This window comes from Vipera berus, assembly GCF_964194415.1.
Source record: "Vipera berus genome assembly, chromosome: 1".
Taxonomy (NCBI): Eukaryota; Metazoa; Chordata; class Lepidosauria; order Squamata; family Viperidae; genus Vipera; species Vipera berus.
The window spans coordinates 336,928,524-336,946,216 of record NC_138202.1 but is presented as its reverse complement, the minus strand read 5'-3'; the positions used below and the strand labels follow the sequence as shown (position 1 = coordinate 336,946,216).

At 40.0% G+C, this 17,693-nt stretch overlaps 2 protein-coding genes across 2 annotated transcripts in view; both read right to left on the bottom strand.

Annotated features, from left to right (window-relative positions):
* Positions 1-1,322, bottom strand: part of DTNB (dystrobrevin beta) — a 131,540-nt gene extending 130,218 nt beyond the window's left edge. Inside the window, exon 1 of the mRNA XM_081315041.1 lies at positions 1,188-1,322. The gene's annotated coding sequence lies outside the window, so the exon portion shown is untranslated. The remainder of the gene's footprint in view (positions 1-1,187) is intronic.
* A 10,824-nt stretch (positions 1,323-12,146) lies between these two features.
* Positions 12,147-17,693, bottom strand: part of ASXL2 (ASXL transcriptional regulator 2) — a 31,197-nt gene continuing 25,650 nt past the window's right edge. Inside the window, exon 11 of the transcript XR_014027126.1 lies at positions 12,147-13,569. The gene's annotated coding sequence lies outside the window, so the exon portion shown is untranslated. The remainder of the gene's footprint in view (positions 13,570-17,693) is intronic.

Genomic DNA, 17,693 nt, shown 5'->3' with positions numbered 1-17,693 from the left:
CAAGCATATAACCTCAGCACTACTATTCCACAGAAGATTCCCGTTCCCATTTGTACATTACAACTACCATGTGTCATATTACTATGGCCAAGAGAGGCCAGAAATGTCTCTAGCAGATCTAAAAATTATGTGAGATCGGTCACAAAAACTTATTAAACGAAACCAGGACTTAAAATGCTGAGCTACGCCACACGAATTTTTAAGAAGTGCTAGTGGTCGCTTGATGATGGCCCTCAAAAGGCTGCTGCAAGTTTGCATAAGATTGTTGTTGTTGTTAGTTGCGAAGTCGTGTCTGACCCATCGCAACCCTATGGACAACGTTCCTCCAGGCTTTCCTGTCCTCTACCATCTTCTGGAGTCCATTTAAGCTCACGCCTACTGCTTCAGTGACTCCATCCAGCCACCTCATTCTCTGTCATCCCCTTCTTCTATTGCCCTCAATCTTTCCCAGCATTAGGCTCTTCTCCAGTGAGTCCTTCCTTCTCATTAGGTGGCCAAAGTATTTGAGTTTTAGCTTCAGGATCTGGCCTTCTAAAGAGCAGTCAGGGTTGATCTCCTCTAGGACTGACCGGTTTGATCGCCTTGCAGTCCAAGGGACTCGCAGGAGTCTTCTCCAGCACCATAGTTCAAAGGCTTCAATTCTTTGGCGCTCAGCCTTTCTTATGGTCCAGCTTTCACTGCCATACATTCACTGCCATACATTATGGTCCAGCTTTCACTGCCATACATTGCAACTGGGAAGACCATAGCCTTGACTATACGCACAAGAGTGCATAAGATTACGGCCGTAAAATATACAATACCAGACTCAACACATATTCTAGTGCTCAGAAGTTAATTTCTCCAGGAGAAAGGAACTATTCCTGCCCTTGCTTTTGCAGACCTGGTTTGGAGAGCTGCTGCTGCTGCTGCAGCGGGAATACCTGCACTATGGCCAAACTGAGCATATGCGCGCCCACAGAGCATGGCTTGGCCCCCGCAAACCTGACGCGAGGTTGACGCCGCAGACGACCACACGCTCCGGGGAATTGGCGAAAGCAACCAAGGGAGCAGACGCCCCTCGAGCCTCTCCTTTTAAAAATCGAGCTGCAGGGCATTCCCGGCGAATAAACGGACTAAGGAGGAGAGGCCCCCTTCCCTCCCCCGGATCTCTCGGGGACCCTCCCGCGCCGATCCCGGGCACTTACTTTTCCACCGGGCCCTCTTCTCCGCGGCAGGGCGGAGGGAACGGCTGACCGAGCCAACCAACCTATCCTGCCTACCTTCCTCCGCTTCCGCGCGCGCCCGCGCGCGCGCCTCCACCCTGCTCTTCTAGGTTCCCCCAGGCACTCCGCTCGCAGCCACCCGCAATCTAACCAACCAAGTTCAGCACTCGACGCGGAGGACCTGCCTCTTTTCAACCTGTCCAATCCCGACAGCGATTTCAATAGGGAGGGGCACGACAAAGGGGAGGATAAGTGAGCAACCAACCCGAAGGACAGCTCCGTCTTCTGGAACTTGGCCAAGAGTTTCACCAATAAGAAAAAAAAAAAATCGGCGGCAAAGTCCCGCCCTCTCAGCTTTGACCACATGACAGTTAAGCCAATCAGAAGCCAGAGAAGGAAAAACGCGTTCAATTTTTTTTTTCCTTTCAGCCGCACCAGTGTCCCACCACGGGCGAGAATTGGCGCATGCGTACGTGAATCTACTCAATACCTACTCGTCTATTCTTGCGGGCTTCACGATTTTTCGGTTGCGCGCGTCAAGATTTGCTCTTGTGCTACGCGATCCTGTTGTGTTTTTTTTTCGCCCGGCCGTAGGCAATCTCGGTGCGTTGCTATGGTGATGAGGAAGCCCGCGCCTGCGGTCTTCTGAGCTTGAGCCCGATCGGTTTGTTTTTTTTTAGTCCTCTCCTGAAATTATTCCTCATTTTCCTGCTTGGAGATATACGTCTTTCTTCTGTCAAAATAAACATCGCGGTGTTGAGCTGGCTTATCACTGTAGCCATATGTGGCTAATTCCTTGCAACTAACAAAGCTACTCGAGTCCAGAGAGATTAATAATAATAATAATAATAATTAATAATAATAATTAATAATAATAATTAATAATTAATAATAATAATTAATAATAATAATTAATAATAATAATAATAATAATAATAATAATAATAATAATAATAATAATAATAATAATAATAATTTTATTTATATACCGCCCTTCTCCCGAAGGACTCAGGGCAGTGAACAGGGCAGATATATAAAAAATACAAAAATACAAAAGTTAAAAGAAAATTAAACGTATGCCCAACTAAAAACAGTAAATACAAATATTATGGGTGGTATAGTGAGGAATCCGGGGGTCTTTGATGTGTGTTACACATCCTGATTTTGTTTCCGCAATAAATGTGAATAGTCAACTTCAGGAACCCCTTCGTTCAAATATCGATCGAAATCTTCCCTCGCCCCTCTCTATATTATAATTGGGAAGTTGCAGAAGGCATTTGGTTTCACTACTGAACTGAAATCTTGTCATTTCCAGGTATGATTAAAAAGTCATTTGGCATCCTGGAGAACAGGTGTCAGTGGCTTGTGTTTATGCATACGCCAGACTAAATTGTGATAGAATTGAACCAGCCATTTTAGAAAAATGAAGTCCAGCATGGCAGTTCTTTGCATGCAACTGTGATTTCTATTGAAACATTTGTATTATGCTTTTTTTTATTTAAGAATCCATTTGTCCAGAAAGCACTATTGTTGAAGGATTGTGGAAGAACTAAGGGAATGCTCTAAACTGGTTTCAGAAGGCCACAGTCCAATGATTTATGTATGACCTTATTGTTCATAGAATTACAGAGCTGGAAAGGACTATTTTGACATTTTGGTTATTTTGCAGTAATGAAACTATTCCTGGCAGACATTCCCTGGTGATGGGCTCCAGCATGAACCTGAAAGCTTGGAAGAATAAACTTTTGTCTCAGTGACTGAGTTACATTGGATCCTGCAACATTATTCTGGGACATGTATATGTGCCTTCATTTGCAAGTATTAGTTTGACCCCTAGAAGAATAGAAGTACTGTTATAAGTATTCTTTGATCCAACATAATTACTTTTATTTTTAAAATATTGTTGAAAGCATCTTCTTGTTCTGAAGCATTAGTTTTATTATAGTGTATGTTACTATGCTTGATTGGAGGACTGGAAAATCCATTCTGTGACACCCATTTATAAACACACCATTAATATTTTACACTGAAAAATTACATTGTATGGGACATAAAACATAAATATGATAAATGTTGGGAGAGTGCTATGGACAGAGAAGAGGTCAGACAGGAAGAGAGATTTATCACTGTGGCTTTATATATATTTATTATGGCCATTTAATACTATATAACTGAAATCCCAATTGACAAACTGAAGAATGAAAAAGAGCCAGTAAAAGCAGTTTTGAGAGGGAGGAAAAATTAGACTAATCAAGACAAAGTTATAAAAAGGATAAGAAAAAGCCATTAACTATGGCAGGAAGATAAGATTGTTGATATATTGCGAGAACTTAATGGTTCAGAGCCAAAAAAAAGTCTCAGTGGTTGTAAGCTATAATCACAAGCAGCAGGATGATAAAGCAACATAGGAAGTAAGCAATATACAGAACCCCCTGCAGACCATTTGACCAATCAGTGAGACACAAGCAAGAACTAGCAAAAACATAGAAAGTCTCAGAGGAGCTGTTTTGTTTCTCTTTTGCTGCACTTAATTTAATGGGGCAACTGGAAATAGAATGTTAACAAAGGCAACTACACCTAGAAAACCCACCATTTGTAGGCTGGGTTGGAGGGAAAGAAAAGCAGGTGGATGCATTATCTATCTGGGCTGGAAACCCAGCTTTTGTGAATGTATACAGTGAAATCCTGTATTTAAAATTCACATATCCACCTTAAAAAAGCACATCTGGACTATTTTGTACACCTACTAGCAAACATTTTATTGAGATAAATTCTTTCCCTGTAAATTGGTGAACTGGGCAATCAAATATGCAATTGATGGTAGATTTCCTTTCAACATCTACAAATGTTTGCCAAGCAATAGATAAATCTGTCAACGATAAACAAGTTCTAAGTACCTTACCAAAACTATTACTAAGCCTCCTGCTGTAGACTTTAGATAGCTATTGGATCTATGCAGATTAATAGTGAGTGAATTAAGTTGGATTTTATTTCTAGTGACAGTATCAACAAATGTTGTATCTCACCTGTCTCTAGTAATAATTCAGCACTTTCCAGGGGCATTCTGAGAATTCATTTTTTTTTTAATTTAATCCCTTCCATCCACATTACATCATTATAGATTTTCTACCATTTTATTCATTCTTACCAAGCATAATAATCATTATTGTCTACTATTCATTCATACAATTTGCCCCTAATACAGAGGTTTTGGCTTACTAATCATAATTCCAAAAGAACAGTCAGCCTTTATTTAGTAACAACATGACCTTGTCTACGTTTGTAAACTGCCATTCGATTAGAATTACTTAAGAAACGCTTACATATGGATCCATAGGCATTGTTTATGGATACGCTGTGCAACTTGTTTATGTGTGTATTCAAGTATCTGTGCCTGACTATTTGAAGAATGCCATTCAGTTTCTCCTGTGCAGACAGAAAGGTAGCAAGAGATAATGTGAAAATAATATGGGGAATAGTTCGTTAAATATTTCTGAGAAGGCAGAATACTGATGGAAAGGGAATAAATGGTGACAAAGGGCAATATTTGAGAAAAATAGTATTAGGGTTCATATAACTGGTATGTATATAGTGGTGGGAAGAAGCCCCTCCTAGATGCATGTCAGTAACATGGAAGGTTCATCAAACTGAAATTCATATCTAACACAAAGAAGATGAAGTAAAAAAAAAATTACAGAGTATGAGTGGTTATGATTTATACTAGAATGGGCATTTGTGATTCAGCTTGTTAATTATAACTTACCCATTGCCAGGATGTCATATGTTATTTGGGCATAGCAAGTTACATGATCACAACAACTTTGTTACTAATCAGAGTTCATCAAGTGGTGTAAATACAGTCAAGTAATCAAAGCAAACCAATCTCATTAACCAATCTCAGCAGAATAAGCATGGCAATTAGTGGAACAATCATAATAATGTAGAAACAAAATGATTGAGAATTGAAAGGATCAAGTTACAGTTATGGTACTACAATAGTCTCTTAAGTGTATCTACCACAGTGATGGTAAACCTATGACATACATGTCAAAGGTAGCACACCACAATGTTTTGGGTGACATGCTAACATTTACCAACACCCAACAGCTATAAATGAAAATGCATCCATTCTCATGTGATTTCTGGAGGCTGCAGAAGCTGTGGAAGAATGGGGTTTGCTCCCATGCAGCTTCTAGAGCCTCTGAAAACTGTATGAGGTCTACTTTCGTAGAGTTTTCAGAGATTTTGGAGATTGTGCAAGAATAGAGCATGGTCTCACATAGTCTCAGGACCCTCAAAAATTTGCACAAAAACAGAGCATGCTTTTGCACAATTTTCAGAAGTTGCCAAGACCACAGAAAAGCATTCTCTGAAGCTACTTCAAGAACAAAGGCCTTGTGCAACTGGGAGCACAAGAGGGCAAGAGATACTGCATGACTAATGTTGTTTTGGCTGGAAAGGGTAGCGAGTCACAAGGCAACTAACACCAACAAGTTCTAAACAAATGTACCAAATACCAAACAAATGCTGAGTACTGGGACAAAATTTTCTCATCAAAATGCTTCGAGTACCAAATTTGACAAGTTTCAAAGCAGTCAAGTACTAAGTATGACTGTAGTATGCTATCGTGAAAAGCCCCTGTTGACTTCACTACTTCTTTTTTTGGACTTGAAAAGTATTTGAGGGGGTTCTTTGGGAGTTTCACAAGATGCCCCAAAGAGTGGCTATGGTGCCAGTGGACACTTGCTGTCTACATGTGGTGTCTTATTATTTGGAAAGATGGATTCTGACCACAAAAACTTATAATCTAAAATTGAACCCAGAGAAAGATGAGGCAAATGAGGCAAGGATAGATAAGATTATGGTATGATACTTCTTTTGTTGACATGCTTAAGTTTTATAGAAGATGTTTACTCTGATCCCCTGATTAGTAGGAAATCTGAATTCCTGAATCCTATTTAGTGGAATTCTTACTGACTGCAGTCATTTGCTGTTAGTTATGGAGCAAGCTGGGCACCTCATTTTTATTTCCCAAGAAAACACCAGGAAGCTTTTTTTAAATTTTAATCCTGGATTCTCATTATATACTGAGTGGATACCACAAACGGTAAATTAAGTGTATCTTGTCAAAAAAGTGCCAAGGTCGGTTGATGTTTTGTAATTGTCCCATTGTCTTCTATCTTGATGTTCTCAACTAACAGCTTAGGTAGGACATGATTTCATCAAACTGAGAAAAGTATCAAAGAGAAGGCACATGGCTTATAGAACCAGCTAGGGCAAGACTGGCCCCATGATTATCAATATCTTGTATTTTCCCCTGCCTAAAAAAATTGTAATAATTTCATTGAATAAATCTCTTTCTTTGGGAAATCTGCACAATTATAGGCCAGTGTCAAATGTTCAATCTGAGGTAAAGAGGATTGAAAAAGTGGTGGCCTCACAGTTTCAAATACATTTGAATTTCATTTACATTCTGGATCAATTTTAATTGGTCTTTCAGCTGAGATATTTCTGAGTCCTTCAGCTGAAATAGCTCAGAGTTTCCTTGAACCACGAGACATGCAGCAAATAAATATAATAAATCAAATAAACATATGATGCTGAAACTGCTCTGATTACCAATGTGGATGATCTATGCAGGAAATTAAATAGTGGAATGTGATCCTCGAACTCTTTGGTAGCTTTCCACATTACCAACAATTAATTTAATTTAATTTAATTTAATAATTTGATTTCTATACCGCCCTTCTCCCGAAGGACTCAGGGCGGTGAACAGGGCAATACACAATAAAAATCAGATACAAAAATTAAAAAACCATTAAAAACCAATTAAACATCATGCCTTTAAAATCAATACATATTAAGTTAAAAACTAATTTTAAAAACCCAACCCCATCCCGTCAGACCAGGCCAGCTTGTTCGAAAAAGAATGTTTTAAGATCGCGCCGGAAGGAGCGAAGGTCGGGGGCCGTCCGGAGCTCAACCGGTAAGCTGTTCCAAAGGTCTGGCGCGCCCACAGAGAACGCTCTCCCCCTGGGGGTCACCAATCGGCATTCTTTGATCGGCAGCACCCTGAGGAGGCCCTCTCTGTGGGAGCGCACTGGACGGAGGGACGTTGACGCCGGTCGCAGGTGTTGCCGTAGGTAATCCGGGCCCATGCCATGAAGGGCTTTGTACGTCATAACTAACACCTTGAACCTCACCCGGAGAGCAACCGGTAGCCAATGCAGCTCGCGGAGCAGAGGTGTAACATGGGAGTATCGGGAAACTCCCAAGACGACTCGCGCAGCTGCATTCTGCACCAGCTGGAGTCTCCGGGTGGACCTCAAGGGCAGCCCCATGTAGAGAGCATTACAGTAGTCTAGACGAGAGGTCACGAGCGCATGAGTGACTGTGCGCAAGGCATCCCGGTCTAGGTAGGGCCGCAACTGGCGCACCAGGCGAACCTGGGCAAAGGCCCCCCTAGTCACAGCTCCAATATGCTCTTCCAAAGAGAGCTGTGAATCTAGAAGGACCCCCAAGTTGCGGGCCCTATCTACGGGGGGTAATAGCTCACCCCCCATGGCCAATGATGGGATAATCGGAATTTCCCGGGATGCCGGCACGAACAGCCACTCAGTCTTGTCAGGGTTGAGTCGAAGCCTGTTCCTCCCCATCCAGACCCGGACCGCCTCCAGGCAACGGGACATCACGTCGAGGGCATCGCTGGGGTGGTTTGGGGTAGAAATAAAAAGTTGGGTATCATCAGCATATTGATGATACCCAACTCCAAAACCACGAATGATCTCACCCAGCGGCTTCATATAGATGTTAAACAGGAGAGGCGAGAGAACCGATCCCTGAGGAACTCCACAAATGAGAGGTCTCAGGGTCGATCTCTGCCCCCCTGCTAACACCGACTGCAAACATCCCAGGAGGTAAGAGGAGAACCACTGGAGAACCGTGCCTCCCACTCCCAACCCCCTGAGACGTCGCAGCAGGATACCATGGTCGATGGTATCAAAAGCCGCTGAGAGGTCTAAAAGGACTAGGACAGAGGAACAACCCCTGTCCCGAGCCCGCCAGAGATCATTCACCAGCGCGACCAATGCCGTCTCCGTGCTGTACCCGGGCCTGAAACCCGATTGGTACGGGTCTAGGTAGTCAGCTTCCTCCAAGAACAAAGGGAGCTGATGCGCCACCACGCTCTCAACAACCTTCGCCAAAAAGCGAAGGTTGGAGACCGGACAATAGTTGTTTAAAATTGCTGGGTCCAAGGCAGGCTTCTTGAGGAGGGGTCTCACCACCGCCTCCTTCAAGGTGGCGGGAAAACTACCCTGACTCAAAGAAGCAGTAATCACTGCCTGGAGCCAGCCTCGTGTCCCATCCCGGGCTGCATAAGTCAGCCAGGAGGGGCACGGGTCCAACAAACACGTGGTGGAGCTCAGCTTCCCCATGATCTTGTCCACTTCTTCAGGGGTCACAGGATCGAACTCTTCCCAGATTAAATCGACAAGACCGCCCGTATCTTCTTCGTCAGACTCTGCCCAGTTGGAGTCCAAACCGGTCCGGATCCGAGCGATTTTGTCCGACAGAAATCGACTAAACTCCTCGGCTCGACCCTGCAAGGGTTCCTCCCTCACCTCCTGATTAAGGAGAGAGCGAGTCACCCTAAACAGGGCGGCCGGGCGATTCTCTGCGGACGCAATGAGGGTGGCAAAGTGGTTAGACCTAGCCACCCTCAATGCTGCGAGATAAGTTCTCGTAAACGACCTTAGTCGTAACCGGTCAGATTCGGATCGGCTGGACCTCCAACAGCTCTCTAGGCCCCGTCTCCGACGCTTCATCTCACGGAGCTCCATGGAGAACCATGGGGCCCGTTGGGATCTGCGTCGGGTCAAGGGCCGCATGGGTACAACTTGGTTGAGTGCCTCTGTGGCTGCCCTTTCCCAGGCTTCCACCAGGGCATCGACCGAGCTGTGAGCAAAGGAGGCAGGTGGGGGCCCAAGCGCCGTTTGGAACAATAATGTTCTTTTGGACTACCTGTAGAATTAAGACTTGGCATATTTTACAGTGATTCCACTTAGTGATATCTACTAAAATGTATTCAGATCATTAGGCATCCCATAATGCCCATGCTGTCCCCATTTTGTTCAACATCTACATGAAAATGCTCCAGAGCTTTGGCTGGGAGTAAGCCCAATTGTACTGCATTACCTACCTCATTCCAAACAAACTGCATGCTTGTATATTGACTATATCAGCTACTGTATATGAGGGAGAAATTAAACTGGAATGAAATCCAACCAAGTTAAAAGTGATGCTAGTAAATGGGAAACAGAATTCAGAGGATTCAGTTCAGCCTGTTTTGAATGGAGACAGACTCCTCTGAAACAACATACTCTGGGAGTACTCCTTCAAACACAGTTGCCATATTCAACATACTGTACAGGTGGCAGCTGTAGTAAGAACACTTTGAGCATCAGATGAGATCCTTTATGAGCCAGTTGGATTTGGCAAGTTATCTATGCTTTATTGCATCCTGTCTTGAAATGTGCTCTATATGGTGCTATGCATGAGAAATGTTTGAAAGTTGGTGCAAAATGAGGCAGTTTGGCCACTGATTGGTGCAGAGTATGGTGTTTCCAAATGAGGCCTATACTTTGAAACAGCTGCACTGATAGACAGATATTAAGCTTTAAGCCCTAAACCCTGTCTAAAGAAAAGCCCCTTTCTTTATCAACCTGCTGTTTAGACATCTAGGAGAGGGCCTTATGAGGATACCTCCACTGTCAGAAGCATCTGTTTTGAAGCATCTGTTTTTGGACATGGCAGAGGACCTTCTCTTGCGTTCCTGTCAGGCTATGAAATGCATTCCTTTGGAGTTGTGTTTAACTCTTTGTGTTTTAAATCTGTGAAGATGCATCTTCTTTGCCAGGCTTTTGCTAACATGTTAGCATTTATCTTGACAAGTTTAATTTGCATTTTTTTTACTTGTTTGTTTTTATTCTATTTGTTTCAGATCTTGTTAATTGCCTTGAGTGCTTAGAATACACAAATAAAGAAATATTTTCAAAATTAATTGTTGAAGTTTGATTGTGTAAAAATATTAAGAGAATGGAGATGAAATTTCAGTTCCATGAAACGGTGTTCCTCAGATACTGTGGAACACACTTTGAACCCCAAAATCTAAGATAGAACAATGCACCAGAATACAGTAATTTAAAACGCTGAACAGAGACATAGAAGGCCAAGATTGATGTCTACCCTCAATCATGGACATTCAGAGTGTGACTTTGGGCCAGGCACTGTCTTTCATCCCAACCTAATTCACAGGATTGTTATAGGGGAAAATTGAGAGGACAGAGTGCTATGGATGCTTACTACAGGAAATGTGGGATGTACATCAAATATTCAACTTAAAACGTACATTCAGCAGGAATGAAATGGATACCAATGCCCCAATGCATAGTTAAGACTTCTTCAAAACTTCTTGGTGGATTCTGCTTCAAAGATACTTTGATTTCTCACTTATCTCCATGCTTTGCTTTACAACCATTCCTGAATGTACTTCCATGTGAACATTGTTTTGTACTTGTAAAGGAGAAGGTGGTCAAAACTGGAGGATACTAATTCTAATTCCAAAGGGACTGAGGCCAAGTTTCAAAATGAAATGAATTTGTTCATTTTGATGGGTGATTATTGCCAAGAAAAGGATAAGGAACATGCAACCCTCAATTCATCTCTCTGAAAGCTTTCATGCTAACTATCATGGTACATTTCAGTATTAGCTCCATGAAACATGGGTTGAGATGGCTCTATTTCTCTAATCTGGAGTGACTGTTGAAAATTACATCAGGAAACCAAGTCATTTTGATATACCATCATTTGAGAGTAGAATGATCTTACTTGTCCCCAGTTGCCTTATGAACAGCCATATTTTTATGGCATTCCCCATTTTTGCAGATTTTACTGGATGAGCAGATTCAACTCATGGGTGGTGGTCACTGAAAAATCTAGGCACTGACAGTTAAGGCTTTATAGGTTATAGATTATAACCAATTCCAAAAGCTAACTGGAAACCACTGCAATTCCAGTAATAGTGGTGCTATATGAACAAACTTTGACTACCCATAATTACCTAGATGGATGCATGTTGCACCAGCTGAAGCTTCTGAATGACCTTCAATTTAGAACATGTTGCCATAATATAGCTGCAAGGTAACAAAGACATTGAGAGGCTGTGCTTTGGTCTTTTGGCAATTATGCCACAGGATTTTACAAGGGACCAGTTTCCGTCTCATATATTTAAAAATCTATATTGTACTTATTTGTTACATTTGAGCCAGATGTGGTTGTGCACAGCTGAGACTTATATCCTAATAAGTGGTGGGCTGCATGATGGCAAACATAGTAAAGATGAATCCTTCTAAGACTGAGGTCTTCTGGATAGTTGAGTCATACCTGATCTGGAGAAGAAATGTGGTAGCACAGAGTTTAGAAAATCTTTTGTAACAAACTTTGGACTAGCGTGGCAACTGCCATTTGTTTTGAACAGAGATAGTCTTGCCTTAGTACCCTATGTATTCATAACTTCAAGATTATATTACTGTAAAGGGAATTAATGGTGGCTCCCATTAATAATTATCCAGAAATTGCAGCCAGCAAAAACATCATGGTTAAGTTACTTAGCACATTCTAAGCATTCTTTGAACTTATCCATTACTGTTGCTATCATCAATTCAAGAGAAGTTCACTCAATTTTGAAGCTTTCTGCTGTGTGATTATATTTCTTCACCAGGCCATTTAAGATTCTGGGTTCTATCTATTCTGCAAGGAGCAAAAGAGAAATGGGAAAAAAGGGAGCATATTGGAAATACTTACTAGTGAAAACATCTGTGATATTGCTATGATCAACAGAATTCACCATTACTTTAGCAAAAGTTGGAATCTACAACCAAACCAGTTCAAAGAATTTTAATATCCATTTACAATAAATTGTAAAATAAAAGAATATATGAAGTACATACAGTATATTTACATACCTATATTTATTTCAAATACTTAAAACTTTTAAGTAAAATATGTTTCTATATCATTTGTGAAAAAATATGACTTTTTAAATGGTCTCAACCTGACTTCTCTATATTCTCAATTCCAATTTAAGTTTCTTTTTAAAAGGCAACAATTAAAGTTTAGTACACTCTAAGGTATCTTTATTCACTTCTTGGCTTATAAAAATGAAACAATTCCTGGGAAACCTTCTTTTATATAGTTCTTCAATTTTTATTGCAACCTGGGGTGCTTACCAGGTCCCCTAATGGGGGGAAAAACACGTTCAAAATTGCATACATACACATACACACACCAATTTCACAAATCATTTTATCATTCTTGAAACAGAGGTATTAAAATATATATTAATTAAAATATATTACTTATAAGCTCTTAAAATTGTTTTTCAATCATATCAAATGTATTGCATGGGGGGGGGGGGGGAAAGAAAGAAGGAAAAAAAATATTCTCCCTGCCAAAATCTCTTTAATTTACCTAAATGGCTGTGTGGGGTTCCATTCCTGCAGGATACAATGTAGAAGTCAGAGAAGTGTGTTTCGGTCATTATAACAGAAAGACATAGTGCCTTCTACCTTGGCAAACAAATCTATGTCTCTCTCTCACCCATACACACAGAGAAACATACATACACCACTTTAGCTTAAACACCAGTTTCTAAAAATGAACCTTGACAGAGATGAAGGTACTTCGTGGCTGTGTCTCTGGCAATTCATGTGTGCTGCCAATCTGGACCCTTCCTAATACCATGCTTCAAAGGTGGGATCAGCATGGACTGTGAAATTTGGGTACCAGGTAATTTGCACAGTAATGGAGCCTGCGTGCACTGTGGAAATACTATCCTAGCTTCTATTTTTCACGTTGGTGAAAAATCACTGAAAACGTAGTAAATTTTCATTCTTTACATTCTTACAAAAGATTTCAGTTGCATCAGGCTCAAAACAAACACACATCACTGGTCTTTTAAAAGTAATACTGCAAGCAAGCAAAATGACCTAGGGATAGAATATGAACAATGGGTCCTATGGTTTGTACACAAAATACAACTGACAGAAAATGCAAACTGCCTGGGCATTTTTAATGGCTTCTAAAAGCTGCAGTACCTGATATCAGAAGATAAGGGATGAATAATATATGTTGTGTTACACAGGCACGTGGGCTTTCCTTTCTGAAGTAAAGCTGTACACCTCAATGTTTGCCAGGGTGTTAGTTTAGGGTGGCTGTATGTTGATAGCTGATTCATTCACACAATTCCAGCGTGAATTGCATCATTAAATAATATTTAAAAATGCCATGTCCTGGGGCTTATAATCTGAGGATGAGATAAAAGAACCAGTAACATAGTCAACAGCCATCTGTAGTGCAATTTAATGGACCAGCTGAAGAGTGTGGCCTTCTAAGCTTATAATCACCCACTCAGAAATCCCACCTCAACTTCTTTCAAAATCAAGGGTGTTTCCATCTTCTATTTTAACCTTGTGTGTATCAGTAGGGTTTAACAGCTGAGTTCCATCCTTTCAGCTGCTAGAAGTGTTGTTCATATTCCTTGCACTTCACCTAAGTACCTTTTCAAAAAACACACTTCAGTGTAAAGTTGCTTTGCATGAGCTTTCTATTGAAAGAAAGTGCTCCGTTTGGCTTTTTACTTGAACTTCCATGAGTACTCATGTATAAATTATTCTGTAATTCTACTTAAGAAAATACTTACCAGTATTCCAGAAGCATCATCACAAATATCAGGAAAGGAAAGGGGAAAGGGAAGGAAAAGGGCTTTCACAAAAAGAAAATATCAGATGCTGCTATAAATGTCAGATCTAGCATAGAAAATTCTACTTATTGATATTTCTGTTCAGCTTAGAAAGGATTATGCAGAACTTTCCAGATTTATCCAATCTAGCATCTCCAAAAATATGATTTCAATTATCCCCCACCAACAAGGCCAAGAATATAAATGTCCCATTCAATTGTTGAACACTTGGGGCTTTTGGATCTCAGGCCCCATCAGTTGCATTCATAAGGAAGCAACCAAACATACATAGCGTTTCAGCTAAGAGAAATTAAAAACAATCATGAGTTGAGCCAAAAGAGCAAACTGGCTTATTTTATATTAGGTTGGCAGGTCCATCCTGCACTAGTAACTGCATGGATGGAAAGTGAAAGTAGATGCAACAACAGTTTAACTCTTATGTTAGCCAAAAGGTAAGTCTTTCTCCTCTCATCAGCTGAATATTGCTTAGTTTTAGTGAAGTGGCTGAATCAGTTTAAATTTTTGTCAACATTGCTATATTCCATTCATGAAGCTCTGCTAAACTAAGGGGAAGGTAATTATACAATCTGCTTTTCTATGCTCCTTTCTGCTAAACAATCATTAGCCATATGATAAGCCATGGAAGATGCTGAAAACCCTTACATTGCAGTTATGTGGATTTAACTGTGGGGGAAAAATGGCCAAGATTTATAGTACTCCTTCAGAACTTTGGAGCCTAGAGAAAAGTCACGATTCTTAGCTTTTTACACAGCCTTATATGCAATTATTAACTGCTAATCTGACTTTTTACAAATTTTCTACCCATCTTCTAGTCAGCCCCGTTTGTAATTTGTTATTAGTAAGAGGCTCTTAATCCAGTGGGCTGTCTCAGGGACCACCTTATCCAAAATTCTTTTCTTCGTTCATCAGATCAACGAAGCTCCTCCGTAAGATCACAAACCATGTGAAGAGAGATGGGCATGGGTCAGAAGACAGGCTTTTTCTGTTTGCAGCCCCCATCTTGTTGATATATGCTTGACTTTCTCATTCTTGGCATTTGGGGAATCTCCCAAGACCTTCCTTTTTAATTGGGCCATTGATGTTCTTTCTGCTTAGTAAATGATTGTCATTGTTATGACAGTGTACTATAGAAGGTAACTTTTATGTCCATTTTTTTAACACAGTTCAAAGATTTTAGCATAGTATATAAATTATACTATGGCATTTGGGGAATCTCCCAAGACCTTCCTTTTTAATTGGGCCATTGATGTTCTTTCTGCTTAGTAAATGATTGTCATTGTTATGACAGTGTACTATAGAAGGTAACTTTTATGTCCAATTTTTTTGGAACACAGTTCAAAGATTTTAGCATAGTATATAAATTACGTTAATAATTTAAAAATAAATTAACTACGATGCAGGAACCTGTAAGCATGAAATGTGCTTCTGCATGTTTTATGGTAAAATGTCCCTGCTGAAGGATTCTGGAGAATCCAGGCACATGAATATTACTATAATCAGAATTCTGCCCCCTAAGAGAAAGGGGAAACAATTCTGAGGCACCACTGTGAAAGGGAGGGGACAAATCTGCTATTAATTATTTTAATATATGAGATAAGAATCATGGTTTGACCACTCACTTGTGTTCTATAAAACTCAATGGGAACCAGTAAACCCATTCTATTCATAAAATTCCCCATTTGTTGTGTTATAGTGTAACTTTAAGATGTTGCTAAGAGGACAATCACACAAAATGAATATTCATTACTTGAAAGATAGAATGACGATGGAATGAATAATTCAACTGCAGTGGTTTTGGCTCTAAGTCAAGGCTTCAACAGAAATTGGATAAAAAAATTAGAAGGCATTGAATGCTATTGGGATTGGAAGGCAGGGGCTATTATTCCACTGATGCATCACAGTAAAACTTCAGTGACACAGCAATTCATAATTGAATATGAAAAGGTAGCCGAAGTAAAATCATTATATTAAAAAAAGACCAGAAAAGAAAATAAACACATGCACCTAACATTTCCTCCAGTTAATTATGAAAGCTTGCACTACAATGCATAATAATAAATAATTTCTGAGGAAGAATAAGCATGGTTTCTGCAGAGGAAAGTTCATTTTACTAATCTTTTGAAGTGTTCAAAAGCATCAGCATCTGGGTAGCAGAGATCTTTTTATTTATAAAAATGGCTGAAAAAGTCAATAATCACAAGTTAGATCTTGTTAGTGGATTAATATTCGATAAAATAGCAGGAAGCAGGAAGTATAAACAAATTTGAGGAATTTGAATGAAGGAATTCCCCAGAGTTTGTACTTTTTAATATGTCCTTATATACTCTGCATTTGTTTCCCTGATTAGTTATGGCTGAAGAGTAAATTGCTCAAGTTTTTAGGTAGTATCAGAAAATTCAGGGGATACAAAATGCAGCTGTAATGAGCTAAAAAATGGCTGGAGGGCATAAAGCAAAAATAATGATTAAAAATTCCCTTCTGTAACAGAATCTGATAAGATCTAAGCGGAAAAATTATCCTAAGGCCATCCTGTTAGCTTAATGAAAATGCAAAAACTGTACATTAATTATGAAGAGAAGCTAATTTCATATTAGGAAAAGGTCTGAAATGAAGGGTAGGTCCATGGTAATTTAATATGCCCTCATTTGGATGTTTTGGATGCCAAGGAAAGATGCCAAATAGACAGCCAACGAACTAAAAGGCTACAGTTTTCCTCTTGCCGCTGAAATCTTAAAAATATGGATTGTTTGCATAGAAGAAATAGCTGAAGAATGAGGGGATTCTGATACCAGTTTATACATTTATGAACTATTGAATAAAAGGAGTAAAGTATAAGCACTAGAAATTCATGCCATCTAACTTATTTACTTTAATTCTTAATGTAAAGACGTGTCTTGTGTAATTGAATTTACCTAAATTTTGTTTTCTTCCTGGTTCTTATTAACTCTATTAAAAATTATGTTTCCTGTGGATGTTGACCACTCTTTTACTATGTAAAGCACAACACACACTGATGTGTTTTTACCTATGTGTAAAAGAACAACACACACTGATACTGCTGTATAAACACTGTAGATGTAAAACATGCAAAAAATATATGGCTAACTTTTAGAACTGACCAATACAAAATGTGATACTGCCTTTGATACCTTCTTCAAGGTATAATACAAATTTAGGGAAGAAAATAGGTTTACCCAAGAGGTGCTGTTTTGGGGGCACACGCAACTTGAAGGAGAAGTGACTTCTATACTCTGTCAATAGGCTGCTGGGAAATATCTGGCAGATCATTATTAAAAATGGAAAGGCCAGATCACAATTTAAAATCAAAAGTGATCCAATTCCTGTAGCACTGATTATAATGTGGTATTTCCATGATGAGTAATAGAAATGGGTGATGCTTGTTGAAATGGGTAATAGAGTCCTTGGCTTTCTTCCAAGCAATTCTCTCTCTCTTTTTAATCCCATCTTTATTATTTCTGTAAATAACTCAAACAGGGAACGTATCTAAAACTCCCTCCTATTTTCCCCACAACAACCCCCTGAGGTAAATTGGTGTGTGTGTGTGTGTGTGTGTGTGTGTGTGTGTGTGTGTGTGTGACTGGCTCTTGGCCACCCTGCTGGCTTTCATGACTATGGTGGGACTAGCACTGGTTTCCTGCTTTCCAGTC